This window comes from Staurois parvus, unplaced genomic scaffold, assembly GCF_062004578.1.
Source record: "Staurois parvus isolate SC_StPar_1 unplaced genomic scaffold, SC_StPar_1.0 ptg000649l, whole genome shotgun sequence".
Taxonomy (NCBI): Eukaryota; Metazoa; Chordata; class Amphibia; order Anura; family Ranidae; genus Staurois; species Staurois parvus.
In genome coordinates this window covers 767026-779468 of record NW_028318445.1, presented here as the reverse complement: position 1 = coordinate 779468, position 12443 = coordinate 767026, and the positions used below count along the sequence as shown (strand labels likewise).

General features: G+C 49.0%; 1 protein-coding gene across 2 annotated transcripts in view; it reads left to right on the top strand.

Moving 5' to 3' along the window:
• The window catches only part of PPL (periplakin), a 130724-nt gene that overhangs the window by 70875 nt on the left and 47406 nt on the right, over positions 1-12443 (top strand). The window lies entirely within an intron of this gene.

Genomic DNA, 12443 nt, shown 5'->3' with positions numbered 1-12443 from the left:
TTTCCTGTTGTGGGTATTAAAAGGAGGAGAATAAGTCCCTTCATCATGGCGGCAGCAGGTGCACAGGCCGAGGTCTCCCCGCCGGCGATATAGGGAAACATACGGGGTTTAGTTTTCTAGCACCTGCCAATACTGACATTCCAGTTTGGGGTGGGCTGGGCTTTTCAGTGATTGATCACAGGATAGAACAGGACTGTCCTCTTCTGGCTGTGCCTGATGCCCTGATAACCCTGCCTGTGCAATGCCCAGAGTTGTGCGCTGAATCTCCCATTATCTCCAACTATTTCCCCATAAACATTCCTGCACAATGAGTAACCGGCTCGCAAAAATGTTTCCTTGACCCTGGCGGCGTGGACGCTGAAGTGTTTGCTGGAACACACAGACCATCTATAAAATAACAAGAACGCAGAGCGATGGACACGCATGACTCCCAGAAACGTACCTGTGCTGTCATCCTTGACAAGAGTGGGCAGGTCCGTGCAGGGACCACAAATTCTGGCACTTGTCCCGGATTTACGGGGACGGCCCTGAGTTGTAGAGGTTTGTCCCTGGAATATTTTTTTTTTCTCTAAGTGTTTTCAGCTTTACAACAGAAACTGTACCATCAATTCTTGGTAGGTATTTGCATTAAAGTGGCATTAACCCCCCCCCCCTCGGGTCACATCAAACACTACTTTGAAATTGTGCGACTTACAGTGGAGTCGCACGATTTCAAAGTCGGGTGAGATGCTGATTTCAGGTGCGATTTGCAAGACATCTGATACAGATGTCTATGCAAATTGCACCAAAAGTAGTGCATGTACCAGGGGTGCACTGACAACTCACGGGGCCCCGGGGCAATAGGGGATCATGGGGCCCCTGTGTCATCGCCCACACCCAAAAAAGCCTATGAAAAAGGTACCAGGGGCATCTCATGGGGCCCCCTACTGACCCCGGGCCCTCGGGCAGTGCCCAAGTGCACGAATGGTCAGTCCGCCCCTGTCATGTACTACTTTAGAGATCGGTGCGGCTCTGACCAAGTCGGAACCGCACCAATATGACCACTGTAATTGCAGACAATAGGCTGCGATTTACAAGTGGCATGGCATGCAAATGGCATGCCAATTTGCATCCAGTGTGACCGGGGTCTTAGGACCTGTTCACACTACAAGCAGGTCCAGTGCGTTCCGGTTGCAGAAACAAAAGTAGAACATACTGCATTTTTTCTGCACAGAACTGTACTGGAACGCGGTAAATCGCACTGGAATGCACATGTCCCTATTTAAATTGAAGAAAAAGGGGAAAAAATGAACGAATGCATCAAAAACGCACTGGAACGTGTAAAAAAATGCATCAAAAACGCACTGGAACGCTCCAAAACCGTGCATGCAAAAACACATGCGTTCCGCTTTAGAAACGCATAGAAACGCATCTGGACTGCATTTCTAAAGTGCGAACCGGCCCTAAGCCCTGGTTCACACCGGTGCACTTGTTATGCGATTTCACAGTTTCAAATCGCATGACAAGTTGTACAGTATTGTCTACGATGGAACCGTTCAAAAGGACTTTGCAGTGCCGCACCATTTTGGAAATAAAGATTTCTGCGCTATTTTTGGTGATTTCAGGTGCGACTTGCATAGAGACCTGCAGGGATCTCCAAACTATGGGCCCTCCAGGTGTTAAGGAACCGCAAGTCCCATGAGGCCTTGCAAGACTCTGACAGCCACAGGCAAGACTCCCAGAGGCAGAGGCATGATGGGGCTTGTAGTACTTCAACGGCTTTTTAGATATGGTGGCTGCATTAGTTTTTGTTTTTTTTTAGGCTTTCCTTCTTCTCTTTTCATCTGGGGATCTGGACATAGGCAGGTCCCTTCATTCTTTCCCACATCGCAAATGGCAATGCCTGGTGCTTACAATCGGTTTCCCAAGCACTGAGCAATGCATTGTGGGACGCAGGGTGTGGCCAGGGGCGGACTGACCATTTGGAAACTTGGGTACTGCCCGAGGGCCTGGGGTCAGTAAGGGGCCCCATGAGATGCCCCTGTTACCTTTTTCATAGGCTTTTTTGAGTTTGGGCAAGGACACAGGGGCCCCATGATCCCCTATTGCCCGGGGGGCCCATGAGTTGTCAGTCCGCCCCTGGGTGTGGCTATACTCTGACTTTTTGGAAGTCGCTGATTATGTATGAGAGTCTGGAGCCCCCAGGAACTCTTCAGGTCTTGACTGAAAACCAGTTGCTTGTATCAGCGACTTCTAAAGATGGCATTTTTATTCCAGTGTGGATTTGTAAGGCAAACCTGCACCTGGCACTTACCCCGGGTTCACATCTAAGCATTTTCCGCCAACGCAGTACAGTGCATTTAACATGATTTCCTATGGGACACGTTCACATCTCCGCGTTTTCCCCTGGTGCGCTTTTTGGAAAGGGTTGGGGACTTTTTAAACGCAAAAAGTTGCATTTTTGGTTCTATAGACTTCAATGGAAACGCTGCAGAAAAGCTTGTAGTGTGTTTTTTCTGCTTTTTAATCTGCCTAGCAACAAGGGGAAAAAAAAGCAAAACGCAGCAAAATGCATGTGCAAAAATGCAAAAGCACTGCAGAAATGTATCAAATGTAAACTGAATAGGTGTGAACCTTGCCTACAGAGCGCCATCAAAAAGGGGGCGCCCTTCCAACCACCAGGTAGGAACCACCCAATGGAATGGCCCCTTCCATGCACTACAGGCAATTATTATGTGGTCTCTTGAAAGGACTAAAAAATATGTTAGAATCCAAGACCTGGATCCATCACGTTCAGCATTCCTCAGATATCGCTGTCAGCCAAGGTGTGATTTATAATGTTCGGGTCATGCAGAGAAGATCTTCAACAAGAAACTTGAGTAAGAAGAACATGTGCCCCCAGGAATACACAATGTGCCATTTTATTCTGGATTTCTACTTGGAGCCAAATGCCTGATGAATCCCATTCAATAGTACAGCAGACCTTCAACACTCCGGCCTAAAGCCAAAATCAACTTTCAACTTGAAGTGTTACTAAACCCACAACAGTACAATCAGTCTGTAGATGCAGTAAAGCATGCTTGTTATACTCACTGTGGAACCTAAGGGGTTAATCCTCCGCATTGTGTAAAAATGCTGTTTGATCCTGACTTCTCTGATCCTCCCCTTCTTCCAGTCTCCTGATAAGACACTCTGCTCATTCTCAGTTTGGTGTGTATTGGTAAAGAGGGTTTTGATTTTTTCTTGTGAGAGTGCATGTGATCAGCACAGGGCCAATCAGCACTGTCCAGACAGAAGATGACTGCTATATACTGCTGATGAGAAATGGTATTTAGCAGTTTATATTTACTAAAATGATCGCATTTCCATGTTGTGTGTGCTGTTGGGGACCAGATATAGTGAATGCAGGGTCCTGGGAGACCGGATATAGTGAATGCGGGGTCCTGGGAGACCGGATATAGTGAATGCGGGGTCCTGGGAGACCGGATATAGTGAATGCGGGGTCCTGGGAGACCGGATATAGTGAATGCGGGGTCCGGGGAGACCGGATATAGTGAATGCGGGGTCCTGGGAGAGCAGATATAGTCAATGCAGGGTCCGGGGAGAGCGGATATAGTGAATGCAGGGTCCGGGGAGACCGGATATAGTGAATGCAGGGTCCGGGGAGAGCGGATATAGTGAATGCGGGGTCCTGGGAGACCGGATATAGTGAATGCAGGGTCCGGGGAGACCGGATATAGTGAATGCGGGGTCCGGGGAGACCGGATATAGTGAATGCGGGGTCCGGGGAGAGCGGATATAGTGAATGCGGGGTCCTGGGAGAGCGGATATAGTGAATGCAGGGTCCGGGGAGAGTGGATATAGTGAATGCAGGGTCCTGGGAGACCGGATATAGTGAATGCAGGATCCGGGGAGAGTGGATATAGTGAATGCAGGGTCCTGGGAGACCGGATATAGTGAATGCAGGGTCCGGGGAGAGTGGATATAGTGAATGCAGGGTCCTGGGAGACCGGATATAGTGAATGCAGGATCCGGGGAGACCGGATATAGTGAATGCAGGGTCCTGGGAGACCGGATATAGTGAATGCAGGGTCCGGGGAGGGTGGATATAGTGAATGCAGGGTCCGGGGAGAGCGGATATAGTGAATGCAGGGTCCGGGGAGATCAGATATAGTAAATGCAGGGTCCGGGGAGACCGGATATAGTGAATGCAGGGTCCGTGGAGACCGGATATAGTGAATGCAGGGTCCGGGGAGACCGGATATAGTGAATGCAGGGTCCGTGGAGACCGGATATAGTGAATGCAGGGTCCGGGGAGACCGGATATAGTGAATGCAGGGTCCGGGGAGACCAGATATAGTGAATCCAGGGTCCGGGGAGATCGGATATAGTAAATGCAGGGTCCGGGGAGACCGGATATAGTGAATGCAGGGTCCGGGGAGACCGGATATAGTGAATGCAGGGTCCGGGGTGATACAGAATCATGAGCAGAGTTGAAGTCAGGAACAGACGACAAATCAAGAGCAGAATCCGAGATTAGATCAGGAGCATGCTGGGTCAGGAACAGGTGGGCAGCAAGTTACAGAATCATGAGCAGAGCCAAAGTCAGGAACAAGCCGGGTCAGGAACGGACGACAAATCAAGAGCAGAATCCGAGATCAGGCTAGGAGCAAGTTGGGTCAGCAACAGGTGGGCAGCGAGTTACAGAATCATGAGAAGAGTCGAAGTCAGGAACAAGCAAGGTCAGGAATGGGTGACAAATCCAGAGCAGAATCTGAGATCAGGTCAGGAGCAAACTGGGTCAGCAACAGGTGGGCAGCAAGCTACAGAATCATGAGCAGAGCTGAAGTCCCACATGTGGGCACTACTTTGGTCAGTCTCCATGTAAATGTTATCTGGCTAGGAATGCCCGCTCTTCCGGACTGGCATCCACCCATCAATACATCATATTTGTATAACCCCAGCCCAATGCTTGCATCAAGGCTGAGGACTCTTAAAATAAGGAAAGAAACAGGGTGCTGTGAAGTTTCCAGGAAGCTAAGTACAGCTCCTCCAACCAGCCATGATCTGCCTGTATTGCATAGAGAAGCACATAGAACCAGTCATGATATCACTGGATCCAAACTAAGGTATGTAATGGAAAGGTTTTTATTTTAAAATGTCATTATCGTGTTGATGGGGGAGGAGGAACCAAGGAAAACATAAAAAAGATGACTTTGATACATAAAGATTACTCCGACCTAAGTAAGGTGTCACAGGAAGTGTATTTTTAGGATGTGCTCCACCCAGACGTGTATCCATGTGCTGCTCCACCCCCCCCCCCCCCCAAACGTGTGCAGCTTCATCCCAGGCTGGAGATGACATTATTATTCTGCGTAGGAGGATGAAGAGCTGTAATAGGGAGGGTGGAATTCAATGATTAATTCTGCATCTCCTAATTCACTTGTTTACTGAGCTCGGGGACCGCGGTGTCACTCGTCACCTGTATACGTGGGGCATCTGGGAGCAGGGGCGGACTGACAACTCATGGGGCCCCCCGGCAATAGGGAATCATGGGGCCCCTGTGTCCTTGCCCAAACTCAAAAAAGCCTATGAAAAAGGTACCAGGGGCATCTCATGGGGCCCCCTACTGACCCCGGGCCCTCGGGCAGTGCCCGAGTTTCCAAATGGTCGGTCCGCCCCTGTCTGGGAGAGTCCAGCTTTACCAGCCTGGGTGCAGAAACTGCGCCGAATACGGCAGAGGAAATCGATGGCAATGTCATTGCAAAAATTACATTTCCCTTTTTCCGAGACCCCATTCATAAAGTCCAGCCTATTCCTCACGAAGCTCAGGCCTGGTTCACACCCATGCACAGGGGCGGACTGACCATTTGGAAACTCGGGCACTGCCCGAGGGCCCAGGGTCAGTAGGGGGCCCCATGAGTTGCCCCTGGTACCTTTATCATAGACTTTTTTGAGTTTGGGCAAGGACACAGGGGCCCCATGAACCCCTATTGCCCGGGGGCCCCATGAGTTGTCAGTCCGCCCCGGCCCATGTGGGTTTTTTTTTTTGTAGTGCATTTTGCAGAAACGCACTACAGTCCATTTAATATGGTTTCTATGGGACCCGTTCACATCTAAGCATTTTTCAGCTGCTGCGTTGTTAACTGCTGCTTTTTAAATGCGTTTTCGGTTCAATAAATGTATTTATTTATTACAGGTACTTTTACAGCGCCGTCCATTTACACAGCGCTTTACATATATAGTTAAGGACTTTGTTCAGGCACGTCCTGTAATAGGGTGACAACCAGGGGCGGACTGACCATTTGGAAACTCGGGCAACACCCGAGGGCCTGGGGTCAGTAGGAAGCCCCATGAGATGCCCCTGGTTCCTTTTTCATAGGCTTTTTTCAGTTTTGGCAAGGACACAGGGGCCCTATGATCCCCTATTGCCCGGGGGCCCCATGAGTTGTCAGTCCGCCCCTGATGACAACATTCTGTCCATCTACCAATTGTGCTCTTGTGTGTCACACCAGCTTTTTACGGAGGCTAGAAGTGGCATTTTTATTTGTTATGCATTTGCAGTGTCTTTTGTGGTGCTTTTTTTTTGGTTTTTGTTTTAATGTATGTGTTTCCTGTGTGTTCATGTGAATTCTTACGTATGAAAAAATGCAGCATAATGCATTTTTCTGTAGACCCTTCCTGCCCACTCTGGCATCCCTTTAAACAGTTCTGAATGCCCGGAGGTAGACAAGATTGGCAATCATGTGACTACTGTCGTAGTGGTCACATGGTCAGAAGCTGTGCCCACCAGCTAGGCTTTAGTCTGAACCAAGAGCTGTCTTTGACAGCTCGCTCAATGTGCTGTGATCGTGTTCTTGGCACATAAACATCAGCCACCCAGTGATGCATTTCTGCGACTAGTGGGTGTTACAGCCTCCCTTGTTGCCACCATACATATGTGTTAAGCAGTGGTGTATTTAGTTTTAGCAACATAAAATTTCCCCCTTCCCCGGGAGAGAGCCTGACATTGACCAACAACACCCCTGCCCCCCACACCCCAGAGAGCCTTCCACTACCATCGCCCCCCATACACCGGCCACTCCCCTCCCAGTGAGAAAGACACTCACCTTCGCAGCTCTGGACATCCCCGGGAACGAGAGTCAAGCAGCCCGAAGTCCTATCTGGTCCCCATGCTGCATGTGTCCCTTCTTCCTGGAGGGGTGCTGCCCCCTTGAAAAATGCCGCCCTAGGCAAATGCCTTGTTTGCCTTGTGTTAAATACACCCCTGGTGTTAGGTGTTCATAAAGGGGTTCAAATTGCATGAAACCACCACCGCGGTGTAAACTAGGCTCATTGAAATACATTTTTTCTAGCATATACATTTTGTTCTGCATTTTAAAAATAGATCGACTGCATGTGGTGTAAATGAGTCCTTAAACTGAACACAGCGAGAAGCAAGTATTCTCTAAATCCATTCATCATGTGTATTCCTCCTTCAATCTCAATGTACTTTGTGTATTCCTTCCAGATCTGTGCAGGAATCCAGTGTGAGACCTTCCCTCTGTGCAGAGCTTCCTGTAATAAAGACAGCTCACTGCTGACCTCTCCCCTTGTGCAGGGTGACCGGTCTTGTCTCCGCCCCCTCCGGTAGTTTTCTGCAAACTGCTTTTAGTGCAGTTTAGGGCAGCACAGTGGCTAAATGGTTAGCACTTCCGCCTGGCAGTACTAGGGTTGCTGGTTCAAATCCCAACCACGGCACCACCTGCCTGGGGTTTGCATGTTCTCCCTGTGCCTGTGTGGGTTTCCTCTGGGTACTCTGGTTTCCTCCCACACTTCAAAGACATGCTGGTAGGTGAATTGGCTCTTGTCTAAATTGCCCCTAGTATGTGTATGTATGAATGTGAGTTAGGGACCTTAGATTGTACACCCCTTGAGGGTTAGGGACCTTAGATTGTACACCCCTTGAGGGTTAGGGACCTTAGATTGTACACCCCTTGAGGGTTAGGGACCTTAGATTGTACACCCCTTGGGGGTTAGGGACCTTAGACTGTACACCCCTTGGGGGTTAGGGACCTTAGACTGTACGCCCCTTGAGGGTTAGGGACCTTAGACTGTACGCCCCTTGAGGGTTAGGGACCTTAGATTGTACGCCCCTTGAGGGTTAGGGACCTTAGACTGTACGCCCCTTGAGGGTTAGGGACCTTAGACTGTACGCCCCTTGAGGGTTAGGGACCTTAGATTGTACACCCCTTGAGGGTTAGGGACCTTAGATTGTACTCCCCTTGAGGGTTAGGGACTGATGTGAATGTACAATATATATGTAAAGCGCTGCGTAAATTGACAGTGCTATATAAGTACCTGAAATAAATAAAATAAATAAATAGTGGATGGAGCTGCTGGGTCCCTCCTTCAGTTCCCGAACAACTGCTCTCTGCACAGGCTATGTACAGCACAGGGATGATGTCACTGCTACTTTTACATGGTAATATCTGGGTTTGCAAAGTCATTTGATGCTCACAAAGAGGATTTACTATATAGCCTTTGTGGGTCTCAATAAACATAATTATATGAAAATAAGCACGCTTATCCATTTTGGTTTTGTGGAAGGAGACGCAACATTTGGTGGCGTCTGTAAGTAATTATATCATATGTATGAGTCTTGACGTGACGGAGGACTATGAGGTGAGAAATCTATTCCAGAAATCATGTGGCGTGCAGGAATCTGGGAAATAGATCCATATGACCAGTTCTGTGTTCATTACATCTCACATGCCTGACAGTTTAAAAAGTCCTAATTGGGTTTCCCTGGAGTCAAGTAAAATTCTACGAGGATGTACAACTGACAGGGTTGCTGTTTAGAAAATACGGGGCCCCATACAGCATACCTGACAGGGCCCCCACCCCCCAAAAAAAATGTGTTTACTGCTAGTTTAGTATGCTTCAGTAATGAATAAACACAGCAATTGGTACAGATCACTCATTGAGTTCATTCAAAAATGAAAGGGGCTGATAAATGTGACCTTTCCCACACGCTTCCTCCACTTTCAGTCCTAGAGGATCCTATTGAGTGCTTGCAGTTGCCAGTGGAGTGGGCAGGAGGGAAGCACTGCAGGATTGGGGGCACACAGGGGGTCCTGGGCAGCAGGGGAAATGTATGGGGCACATGGAGGGTGATGGGTGCAGTGGGGGGGGGGGGGCAATTACTGGAACTGATCCCCTGTTTGGTACTCTCTTCTGCAGCAGATAGCCAGCAGGAGAAAGAGGAGCTGCTGCTGCAAAAAGAGCCATAAAGGGGATCGGTTCCAGTAAATGCACACCCCCCACTGTGCCAATCGCCCTCTCTGCCCACCTATGATTTACCCATCTACCTGGGCCCCCCGGCAGACCTGGGCCCTGTACATGAGGACTGGTGGTACCCCCTTATCCACAGCCCTGTATGTGGATATTCCTGTAATGGACTCCACACAATAATCACAGTAGGATAATGATGAACTACAACTAGATTTTTATACAGCACTGGAAATGTACACTGTGCTTTACATACTGTATAGTCAAATCTTCCTTCCAGGTTCGTGAGTTCCAGCTGTCTGATTGGCCAAGCCACAATAATGTCACTCCCGCACATGCGCTGGGGAGTCTCTGGACATGGCCGGGTATACTGTTCCTTCAGAGCACATGCACCAGCTGACAAAGAGTGTGAAGATCTCCAAACCCCCAACAGCAATAACAGATCCAGCAGCCAGCATCAATAAGCCCTCCAGCAGCCAGCAACTACAGACCCCTCCATCATCAGTAAATCTCTCCCAGCAACCATAGACCCCCCCACAAGCAGCAATAGAAACTGCCTAGAAACAGTAGACCACCATGCAAAAATAGATGCCCTCCAGCAACACTAGATCTCGTAGGAGCCAGCACACCCCAGTACCCCTTACCATTATACACATTCAGTGCTGGAGGTGCTGGAGCTGCGTACCCCTATGTTCCTGCTGAAAACAATTCCTTGGCTTTACCATACAATGTGTTAGGCTCTGCTGTGCAATTTATTGGGGTGCATTGGGCTGTACTGTATATAGTGATGAAATGCATTTTACTCTAAAGTGTTAGGCTGTACTATACAATGCATTGGATGTGTTGGGCTGTACTGTACAATGCGATGGGGTGTGTTGGGCTGTACTGTACAATATGATGGGGTGCGTTGGGATGTACTGTACAATGCATTGGGGTGTGTTGGCCTCTTCTGTACAATACATTAGGAACCGGGGGCGGACTGACCATTTGGAAACTTGGGCACTGCCCGAGGGCCCGGGGTCAGTAGGGGGCCCCATGAGATGCTCCTGGTACCTTTTTCATAGGCTTTTTTGAGTTTGGGCAAGGACACAGGGGCCCCATGATCCCCTATTGCCCAGGGGCCCCATGAGTTGTCAGTCCACCCCTGTTAGGAACCACTGTACAATGTTGGGGTGCCTTAGGCTCTACTATACAACGTTTGAGTTGTGTTGAGCTCTACCATACCATGTATTGGTGTGCTTTGTTTTCTACTGTACAATGCATTGGGGTGTGTTGGGCTGTACTGTACAATGCCATGGGGTGTGTTGGGCTGTACTGTACAATCTCCTAGATTGTAAGCTCCAAGGAGCAGGGCCCTCGAACCCCTCGTGTATCGCATTGTATTGTTATTGTACTGTCGCATGTTCTGTCTCCCATTGTAATGTACAGCGCTGAGTGCTTTATAAATACTGTATAATAATAATAATGCAATGCGGTGTGTTGTACTCTACAATGCATTGGGGTGCGTTGGCCTGTACTGTACAATGCGATAGGGTATGTTGGGCTGTACTGTACAATGTTGGGGTGCCTTAGGCTCTACTGTACAATGTTGGGGTGCCTTAGGCAACGTGTTGAGGTGTGTTGAGCTGTACCATACCATGTATTGGTGTGCTTTGGTCTCTACTGTACAATGCGATGGGGTGCATTGGGCTCTATCTTACAATGGGGTTGAGTCACTAAAGGCAAATAGTCTGTGCACTCCAAGTGCAGTTGCTCTAGATCCAAGGGGAAGCTCTGCTGATGTCTATCATCCAATCATGTGCAAGCAAAAATGCTGTTTTTTTTTTTTAAATTTCTTGCTTGTGATTGGGTATTCTTTGCAAAGTGAAGCTTTACCCCATCTACTAAGCTCCGGAGCAAAATTATAAAACAGTGCAGCGCTATAATTGCCCTTTCCACATCCTTAAATAAAAAACCAATGAAATGGCACAAGTGCTGTGAGTCCTCCCAGTAATATAAGTCCGTCTTGTAATATGAAACACACACACAAAAATCATGCAGGTTCTCCCAGCTTCAAACGTGAATCCAAAATGACAGGGGTGCCCCCTCACCTTCCTGCCCAGGCCCCGCAGGACCAATGAGCCAGACAATTGCCTCTTAGGAAATCCTCCCACAGCACCTTGGGGATCTCTTCAGCAATGGTGGTGGTACTTCCTCCTCTGGTGGGTACTGATTTCCACTAGGTGCCTCCAGATATTTAATACGCACTAGATAACTACAGCATTACTGAAGTGATGCCAATCTATGTCATAAATCACTGGTGCCAAGTTCTCGTTTTTGTGAAGGCAGAGACCAGCAAGGAGAGGACACCGGCTCCCCCAAACCCTTTGCAGGAGGCTCATGCTGGTCTCATCTTTAGCACAGCATGTCACTCACAGGAGAAGGGGAGTGGCAACACCATTTTTCTGCCTGCGTCGGATTTATTCTCTTTATATAGCCAGATATTGCCGCGGATATACACAGAACAGATTTAATATACCCAAACCTAAGTGTGCTGTAGTCAACAATCGCTCCGAGGATCCGGAAGTGACGTTAGCAAAGGGAGGAGAAAGAGAGCGATGCATGTGATGTACTGCGCTGTGATGTACTGTACAGCAGCCTGGGGTGCGATGGGCTCATCTGTATAATGTGTCGGGGTTCCATTTTACAATGAACGGCACAGGGGCAGACTGACCATTTGGAAACGCAGCAATGCCCGAGGGCCCGGGGTCAGTAGGGGCCCCATGAGATGCCCCTGGTACCTTTTTTGAGTTTGGGCAAGGACACAGGGGCTCCATGATCCCCTGTTGCCCGGGGGCCCCATGAGATGTCAGTCCGCCCCTGGAATGGCACTGCAACGCACCGTGATTTGCTGTGCATTATGGCAACGCGCGATTTGGCGCATGCTACCACAACGCACACGTGTGAATGGGCCCTAAAGGTAACCTGTCCATGAAACGTGTTCTATATATGTGCCTAGCGCTGTTCCGTAGCGGCAGGGTCTGCCTACGCACCATGGGTTCCAAGATGGCCAGGCCTGAGTGTTCAATACGTGTTCAATAAGGATGACAGTGGTGAGTAAGTGTTCAATAAGGATGAGTGTTCAATAAGGATGACAGTGGTGCTTGTAGTGTGCAGATGGGAGCGTTGCTGACACACACGCACTGTTATCTAGC